Genomic DNA, 10310 nt, shown 5'->3' with positions numbered 1-10310 from the left:
CTCTCGGTAAATCAAGTGTGAAATGCCTTCCACTGATACAAATTCAGATTATAAATAGGTTCACTCCAAATGCACAGATGCCCTTTTTCTGTTTCCCTTTTGGAAACAGTGTGGCTTGCTGGCAAGAAAATCAAAATAAATAGCTCATTTATGTCAATTTCTGAATCTGAAAATGTTGTAATTCCTGCCACTTAGGCAATTCTAATAGTTTTACAGAATCAGTTAGGGTAGAGACACAGCTCATGCCAAACTGCACACGTCCAGCTAAAAAACAGGCTATGCAGGACAAGATTTCACTTAAGTCAACACAGGAAGGTAGTTGTAATTAACTTTAATGAGGAATCCCTCCCGTGTAGAATAGCATGTAGGAGTTATTTAAGAATAACAGAGATACAGACAAGTAGAACAACAACAAAAATATTATATGAGAATTATCCGCCTCAAAAAATATTTGTGAAGTAGGGATAAGTATAACAGCTTGAAAACTAGTGTAAGGTTGATATGTGACGTGTCACTATGCCTGTGGCAAGGCTCTCCCTCAGGCTTGGAAGAGAGCAGGGAAAGAGGAAGATGTTGAAAGGTTGGCAGCAGTCCTCACCTTTTTACTCTGCAGCAGCAGGGCACACTGCTTGGTTCCCCAGCTATGTCTTCAGGCACAGGTCTGCGCTGTCTGCTTCATTTGCTCCCCTTGAGCCCCATTTCACCTTTCTCCCCGACATCAGATTGTTGTTGGAGGGAAACTGAATGACAATGCATTTGATAAAGGTAAGAGATTTGATGGGTTTATAAACACCAGAAACATTACAGAAAACCTTATAACAAGAAACCAGGTAAGGACTGGAGTACAGCTAGCTCTGGATGCTGCTTCCATCTCTCTAAAACTCTTTGTGCTCTCTTTGCTTTCTGTTAGGTCTTCCACTGTTAGTCCCCATGCTATAACTAATACATTTTGCCTTTTTCTGCACTGAAGAGGATGGGACTGTTGATTACTTTTAGGGATCAAGCATCAGCCCAGCTCAAAGAGAAGATGTCAGTAAGGCAGTGACCACCAGAACCTGGTGGAAGAATTAGAACAGGGCACGTAAGACAGTGTCCAACTCCTAGATCACGTCTAACGCCAACTCATCAACTACACCTTGCAGACTTCCTAAGTCACAAATAATAGCAGCTTCAAATGTGCGTGAGTAGCTCACTTTAGATCATTTCAGCATGTCTCATACAGCACAATTCTTAGCATGTTGGCCAGTTTGTGGAACAGAAGACCTGAGTTTCCTGTGGTTCTTCTGCTACTCATTCACAAACCCCTACTCTGCATAAGGCCACTTCCCATTGTTACCCTCTCTCTTATATATTTTTCTCCTGCTTCTAGTACACAAAAGCAGTGCTGATGATTCCTTTACCTCCTCTGTGTATCTGACAGCTTCTTGCGCTGGAGCTACTGGGTTAGGTTTCCAGCTGGAATAAGTTTCCAGCTGAGATAGGTTTCCAGCTGGTTTCTTTGTCTAGTGGTAGTTATATGTAATGAGCATTTCTGAAAGTCAGTAACAGTATTTTACATTTAGTACATTGAAAATATGAAAAAATATTGCTTGCATATGCAATATGTAAAACAGACATCTCCAGTGCAGTCTTCACTTGTGCCAGCTAGTGAACGGACTTTCTGAGATAACATTATCACAAATATCTGATAAAGAAATTAAACATTTTGACAGGTATATCTTTGGGATCTTATACCACATCCCCACAGTCTCCTACTGGCAGTGAAAAGACCTCTAAATCACAGTAGAGAAGGAATAGAGATTGAAGAGTGAAAACATTAGCTTTATTTCATTCCACCGCACTACTTCATTTCATAACAGTCTGCTCTTTAAATGGAGATAAAAGCTGTGCCAAATGGTGCTTGTAAACACAATGTCACTTGCAGAGAAACCTTCCCCTGGGATGCTGTACTTGGGTAAAGGAATATCCCCGATTAGGTCAAATCCAAGCATTTTCCAGAGAGCCAAGAGTGATTATGCATCAAGCTGTCTGAAGCACTGCTTAGGGCTCTTCCATGCCGGCTTCTTGGAAAGACAATTAACATTAGCTTTTTGTTTGTGAGTCATGTTTTCTTTCAAGTACAACAATAGGAAAAAAAGAAAAAAGAAAAAGAAAAAAAATAGATTTCCTTCTAAAATTTTTCAACGCAAGCAGTTAAAGGGGAGTATGGAAATTTTTAATTTAGAGATCATATAGATGAAGTGAATGAGTAGAGAAGAGCTTTTAGCTCCATCCCGCGACTCTTGAGTATGTTTCATGGAGCAGCCTCTCCTGGTGAGAAGAAAGTAGACTGCAAATAGCTTAAGGAAGCATAATATGTTATGACAGAGAGCAGAGCACTGGAGCAGAGTTATCTCACCAAAGGACAGCAAGTTAAATTCCCTAAGCTCTCGGTACAGTATGAGCCTGACACATTTAAGTCTTCCCTGCATGTTTACACATACAAAAAATATACTAAAGAAGCAGAGTTTATTTCAGCTCTCTGTTCAAAGCCAAAAGGTATCTGGAATTCATTCTCTTGCCCATTAAAGTCTCTTGATGCAGAGCTATTAACTGTTTTGAGCAGTAGCCTGTCTAATTTTATGAGTTTTGTTTAGTGAGACTACCTGGCAGACTATAAAAAAACAAACTTCTCAGAAAAATTTGCTTTCTCTGGCAGTGCATTGCAAGCACTATATAAGTATAGGAAGAATACATATCTTGTTATCTATACAGCTTGCCAGGAGAAACCTCTTTGAATCTGTGGACCAAGCTTGAAAGCTTAGTTTCCTTTTACTTCATTTTCCTTGGACATGTAGCTGTGAATTTGTCATTTCACACATGTAGAGTTCATTCAGAAGTTCTCAGTTTTCTCCTTTCCCCAGCTTTACTCTCTGGTTCAGCTGCAGATTATCCCTTTTGTCTCTGCAATGGAATGACTGCACCAACCATACCCAAAAATTGCCCAACTCCATTACTACCACATGGCTGAGGTTCAATGCCTTTTTCTGTGAACAGGTAGCTGTGACTTCTAGGAATGTCACTTTGGTACTTCCCAAATGACAAGCTGATTGACACTATAGAAATTCAGATTCTTACACACAGAATTGTTTCTCTTTCCATGGATATGGTATGAAGTTTGCTTTCAGGTTTAAAAGCAGCTTTATATTCTGCATGATCAATTGCTGGTAGAAATCTGTGTGCGATGTCTTTTTCCTATCACTTTCTCAATCTCCATATGCTTCTACCATTGGTTTTGAGCGTCTCTTCTTTCTGCCATCTGACAATGTAAGAAAAGGGAGGTAAGTCACAGAGAAAGGCCATTCTCCTGGAGCTCTGAAGATCTGAACTACCTACACCTGTCAGAGAGCTGGGGATCTGTTGATTTCATAGGATAGAAGCCAAGCCAGTTTTTCACATTTGTGAAGATAGAGATTGAAATTCTCACAGGAATGTGAGGTGGCAAAATGGATGATACTTTTCTTGAACTATGTACAAAGCAGTACTTCCACAGAGACTAGCATCACAAAGGAACATGATCTTTTGTATGAGATATTGATAAGAAGACAATTAGCAGCCTTGATTTGTTGCTGTTGTTTGATCTCTATATGCAAGTCCCTCACAGAGGCAACAGTTAGCTTACAAAGGTACCACTGCATGCCGTGCTAGAGATCAGGCATACCATCCCTAAGGAAAGCAGCACTGCAAGTCTGTGACCATGATCATGCATCAGGTGCATGGTATTCTTTGGATTATGATGACAAAATTGCTTGAATAAATTTATGTAATTCAGTTTCCAGTTTCCTGCTCACTTGTGCACAAAATAATCTCTGTGTTTACCACTTCTGCTATTGTCTTTGTCTTTAAGGATAAAGCCTGTTCTTCTGTTTTCTTTGGTTTTCTCCCACCACAGATTGAAGGCTTTAAATACATTCAGTAACAGAGTTCTTCCATCACTGACTGAGACAGACCAAATGCTGAAAATCAGGTGCTTTTTCCAAAACACATTACAGTGATGGAACATTTGTTTGCTTTATGATTTCTCATTTCCTTTTGGCTTAACCTCTCTGTCTCACCTCTCATGCTTTATATTTCAATGAGCTGTTTGCTCAGAGAATCCCCATTTCACAGTTTCTGGAAAGATTCATCCAATTTTACTCATAAAACCTCTCCACAGGTGAAAGTGCTATATCAGAAAAGCAAAAGCTGCACCAGCAGAAATTATAGTTCATGGGAATTTTGCAATTCACACCCAAAAACTGAAACGTTTTTAAATTACTCCATTCCACAGTGAACCACTTTTAAAGAAAGGAAGAAAAATGAATGATGTGTGATTAGAAGTTTGCCAACTGCCCAGTCCTCCCTATTTCTCCCAACATCTTTTGGAAACTACTGATTGATGAAGCCCACTCCAGTCCCTATCAGCCCTGATTCCCACATCAAATACCATACCACACTCAATCAACTGACTACAGAGTTTTAAATCTGTGCTACTGAAAAGATTACTGCTGTTCTGCTTCTTGGCCATGTCTCACCATTTCCAAGAACTTTCAGCACTAATTGACAATGATTCTGGCAGAAAAAAAAAAAAAAGGTCAAGTTCTGGCTCAGATCTCAGATATCTAAAAAGCAAAAAGCTGGAGAATAAGTTTCTTTAACTCATTGTTTGTGATAGAAGCAAGAACTTGCTATTTCATTTGCATCTGATTCATAAAAACCACAAATCTGCACTGATTTTCAGGTTTTGGTTTAGACTTTTTAAGTTATCTGGGCACACACTTAAAGTCTTGCAATGTTTCTGCAAGTGATTCTGAAAAAGGTAAATATGACGACAGCAATCCTCACACAGTTAAGAAATAGGAAGCCCAGAAGTTTATTTGAGTTCAGGACTGTTCAACCTGAAGAGAAAGACTGGAGTAATCTTATCAATGTCTATAGATAAGGGAAGGGAAAGAGGACAGAACCAGGCTCTTTTCCATTGCCTGCAGAGGTTGTAAAGTTTTCTCCTTAGAGATCTTCAAAATTGACTGGATGGATATGGTTCTCAGTAATCTGTGCTGCATGTCAGAACCTCTAGAGGTCCCTTTCAGCTTCAAACTTTCTGCAATTCTGTGATTCAGAATTTATTTCTGATCCAAAAGCTGAAGGTTTCTCAGGGTTTTGTATTGAGGGTACAGCTCACCTGGACTAGTTCCAGCTTAAAGTTCAGAGTCTGATATTTCTAATTCACTTGCTCTTCACCTTCAGAAGAGCCCAGCAGGGAATATTCTCAGGGATACTGGGAACACTAAGGTTACATGGACTCAATCATGGGTTCTTCAACACAACTGGGCAATGAGTCCCATAATTCAGCATATACTTCAGCTCCACCAGAAGGAAGTTCTGTCCCTAGCAGCAGTAGTTATCCTAGCCAGTCTACTGAACTTGTTGCAGAAAAGACGAGGGGATTGTTTTTGTTTTTGTTTAATATACCTAGGCTACTATAGTCATATTAAAAAAAAAAGTAAATTTAAAAAAACTTAGCCTTTTCTTTCAGAAAAGACATGATTTGGCTTTGAGGTAAAAACAGCACCAACTTGAGACATGCCAAGAAAAACGTGGCAAATTTATCACCCCTACCCATCAGCTGTGACTCCTGTGCTTAATTCAGATTTTCTGAAGCCCCCCTGACAGTGCCTGCTGCCCCAGAGCAACAGCACAGCCTGCCAGTCACAGCCTTCAGCTTCCATCCTCTAATGCTCACACCTCCCACCTGTCACTAAAAGCACAGATATAAATACATGGTTTTGTCCTGGCAGAAACTCCCACATGCCAGGCATTTGGCTTGGAGCTCCTATCATGTCAGCAGCTGATATGGGTGTAGGGGGAAGAATGCCTGTCTGACAAGAACTCGCCTGTGCTGAACAGAGCAAGCGAGCAACTGTGATGTGAATAAGAGGGACCTGTGGGTACTGTGATAATTTTCTAAAACGCTTACGTAGCCCCTTTCAACTGAAGTATTTAGAGATTTTCAGGCCAGATCAACCTTTCACACATGCACAAAAAAGTTGTTAGGATACCAGTTTTAGGTCTCTCAGGAGATGCTGAATATGTTTTGGGATGAAGCCCTAAATCCCCCAATGGGCAATTCTAGATAAGGAGTCATTCTGCAGAGCTATTCCCCAGCCATCCCCTTCTCGCTCCACAGCCCGTTCCTTCATGCTTGTTTCCAGGAATTACTGGCTTGCTGTTGGGAAATGTGGCTTCGCTCTGGTTCCCAGCACAGCCGTGAAAGAAGCAGGGGCATCAGCATCCTCATGTGCATTCATCTGGGGAGAGGAGCTTCCCATTACACCTGCTGTGCCTCACAAAGGCCGAGGAGCACAGCAAGGGCTGAGCTCCCACAGCCCCACAGGAGGTATGGCCTTCGCCCTGCCTCCATCCTGATCCTGCGCCAAATCGCTCAACAAAAGCTGAGGCTTTCTCTCTGCCTCACTACAATCACCAGGCCAAGAAGGAGGTGCTGAGCTCTCCTGTTTTACCTCTTTCCTGCTCTCTAGTCCCATTCAGAGTTTGTGTTACCTCGGCAGTCCTCCCTCCACAATCTATGACAAGAAAGAATCGCACTGGGTTGTTTGCTGCCACAATACAAGATTTTAGTTCATTTCCCTTATGTTTTTTGGCCTCTGTTATCATAGTTAACACCTCTTATTTTTAAAATTCCTTAATATGTTTGAAGTGCTAGCCTTGAGTGTTGCAGCTTGCTGTCTTAATGGGAGGGCAAACTACAGGTAAAACTCAAAACAGCTTAATATCCTTCATTTCCTTAAGCTCCCTTCACAGCTAGCAAAGAGGGAGGCCCTTCGTGACATCTTTCAGATTTGTTAAATTAGCCTTCTACTTGGAATCACCTTCTGAACAGACTTGTCATGCTTCATTGACTACAGGGGAAGCCTAAGCGCAACCTGAGAGATTAACTCTCCACCTTGTACACAAGGTTGGTGGGTACCTCACATTGACAAATTGCTTAGAAGTTTTTGAATCGAAGGCAATAATTGAAAGTATACTACTAAAGTACAGTACAAAGCATAATAATGGCTGCTAAATTATTGTTGTCGTTGCTACCTCTACTAACACAGATGTGTATTTCTGTCTCTTAGGTTAGAGTGTTTTCTACCTCTCCATCTACTTCAGAGACTTGTAACACAAATTCTACAAAGCAAGAAGGTGGCTGTCTTTTCAATTTTTTCTTTCATTTGTTTTTTCTCTCCATGTTTGTTCTGCTTTTTTGTGCCATTTTATTGTGACCCTGATTCTAAGGTTGCAGGACTGAAATATAATATACTTGTCTTCTTCTTCTCATGTTGGGAGATAAAAGGGTGGCTTATTTAGGGAGCTTTCCTGATAAGACAGCAAGTAGCACTGATGATACACAGGCTTAGCTCTAATTCAACTACTTACAAAACAGTCTTTATCACAAGAGTATGTTTTGTTTTTATGACACTCAGTTGTGAAGGCAGCTTGTTGGAACCATGTCATCAAGGAAGGACAATGGCAAAACAACCAATTTTGTACTTCAGTTTAGCTAAGGACAAACGATTCTGGTCCTGTCCTTGGCTTTTTATGCTGGAAAGGGTCCTGTGGAATCAGTAGGACTATCTGCAGCACATAAAGCAAAGCTTCATAAATTGTTACAGGACAGAGATTTTATATGGTTGAGGATATTTATCCACTATATCATGAATGTCAGGACTCCAGGCTGGAAATTAGCAGCTTCACATTCAGAGTATATCCAAAATCAAGTCTTGAATTCAACACAAATCTTTTAAATAATATCTGACCTCAAGACATAAGAAGGAATCCCTGGCTTTTCTCTCAGCCTGTTCAATCCCCTGCTCAGGTAACTCTATTTTGGAAACAAAGTCCTTACGCACCTTAGTATGGGCCCCTTTTCATTTTCTTTCTCTGGCATGCATACCTAGTTTTTTGAAAGAGGGTGGGAGGGAGATAGGCATACAGATATAGAGACACATATATATAGAAGGAAAAGCAGAGAGAGACATGGGAAAGAGAGATAGTAAGAGTTATAAAATAGACAGTTATAAAAGAAAGAAGAAGAGAGAAAAAAAATGGGAGGATGGAAAAAAGAGAACATGAGACATAGAGTGAGAGAGAGAAGGGAAGAAAGAAAAAAAGAAAGGAAGAAAGAAAAAAAGAAAGGAAGAAAGAAAAAGAAGAAGAAAGAAAGTCCAATAGGAACAAGAGTGTTATTTCTCTTTATCCGTTACCTTAAGTGCTGTGAAAAGAGCATCCCCCGCATACCGCTTTTCTCTTTTACTTTCTCTATAGAGCCCCCAGTAACACTTAATAACTACTCTATAGCTATCAATGAACTGACAATGTTTATCGCTATGCTCTTTCTTATCTTATTATATATTTGAGAGGGAAACTAACTGGTCTTGAGAGGCATTATCTATTGAACAAGACAAAAAAAATTGTTACTGACCTTTTCAGATCTAAGCTATCATCTTTTGCTCCTGGGGTAGGAATGGAAGGAAGCAGAAAATTAAAAGAACTATAGTGCAACTAATAAGAAGAGACACGATAAATACAAACAAAAATATTCTTTGCCAATGGAGACAATAGTTTCCATGGTGATTGTATAGCAATAAGGCCATCTATAACTCCAGAGCTATTTTTGACACTGTATAAAAGACTGTGTGTGTGTATACACATACTTCTGTGTATTCTTGCGCGCAAAAATGTTCATGTGTGTGCACATGTATATTTGTAATTTAAGTAAAATCTCATTTGAGAACTGGTCACACACATAGTGGCCTTTTCAAGAAAACTTCTCAGAAAATGATGAGAATTTATAACAGATTTGTGCTTCACTATGAGATTAAAGAGTTCTCTCTTTCATTTGGATTTTTCTAGTGAAGACAAGTATAGGCTAATTGATAAGATAACCTGAAAGAAGAAATCTGCTAAGGTGGCTTCCCTTATCACCATGAAAGAGGACAAAGGGAAAGAGCTGAATTAATTTGTGGAAAAGCTTCATCTTAACGTGAATGCTTTATTGCTCAAAATCTTCATTCTAAGTGAAAATCAGATATTGTTCTGTCACTTAAAAGGCAATGGATGAACAGTGGTGTCTGTGTCTGTGTATGTGTGAATATTATGCATTCAAGTATTAATTACGGTTCTACTCTGTATAAGGCCAGAGGGACAACAAATTGAAAACTGATTACTTCAGCTTTAGTAGTGCATAAGTTGAGCTCTGTAGTTTTACAACTCTCCACGAGGCTTCCACTCTCCCAGTGGTACTTTTGAAGGGACATCTCCTCCCAGTTACTACCGATGCTCCTCCTTGCATCCATAGAACCATTCCATGAACCACCACTCCCAGAAGTTTGGAGCACAGAGTGGTAGCATCAGAGGTTGAGTAAATTCTGCATGAAGTCTTCTCCATTTATGTACCCCAAACTTAATAAAAATACGCTATGTTAGGACAGAGATGGCTTTCTAAGACCCACCAGAAGCAATTAAGGCAACCCATCAGAAAACAGCTCACTCAAAATCTCCTTGCAAAACTTGCTTAAGGCTTTGTCAGTAAATACTGACTTTTGCAAGAGTAGGAAGGAAAGGAGAAATTAGAGACCTGTGTATTCTTTGTGATGGAGCTCTGGAAAGCTGAGAAGAGATAGTCCTCAAGCAGCTCGGACTTACTGACAAGATACAGATAGCTCCCAGTTAAGAAAAAGAGCATTGTAAAACTATTATTATTTAGTAACCTAAAAATGTAACTAATTGCTAGGAAGCATATAAAAAGTGAATTCAGATTTTCCTTTTGTAATTAAACAGTGGTAAACACTCGGTCTTCTTTCCAAAGGTTTTATTTTGTTGAGTCCGTTAATGGTTTGAAGAATGCTCTATCAATTTTTATATCTTATAAAAGCCTACTTTCCCTCAAACAATTTTTGAAGATTGTGTAAATCTCCAGTCTTGTAAGTGCTATGGAGCATCTCTCTCTTGACAGTGACTGACAGAAAGCTTTGTAGGGAAAAATTAATTCTTTTAAAATTTTAACTAATGGTTCGGCACTTAGATAAAAACAGCAAGGAAAAGAAATGAGATTTAGGAAAAAACAAACAAGGATAATGAAAAGACAAAAAAATAAAAGAGAATAAATTAGCATACAATGAGCATTACCTGAGTTTCCTCATCACTTAGTGTAGCCCATTAATATAATTTAACATCTTTGCTCTACTCCTAAGGCTTAATCATCTCTCACTAAACATACAGTCATTAAA

Source organism: Meleagris gallopavo, chromosome 1, assembly GCF_000146605.3.
Source record: "Meleagris gallopavo isolate NT-WF06-2002-E0010 breed Aviagen turkey brand Nicholas breeding stock chromosome 1, Turkey_5.1, whole genome shotgun sequence".
NCBI classification, from domain to species: domain Eukaryota; kingdom Metazoa; phylum Chordata; class Aves; order Galliformes; family Phasianidae; genus Meleagris; species Meleagris gallopavo.
This window is presented reverse-complemented; position numbering follows the sequence as displayed.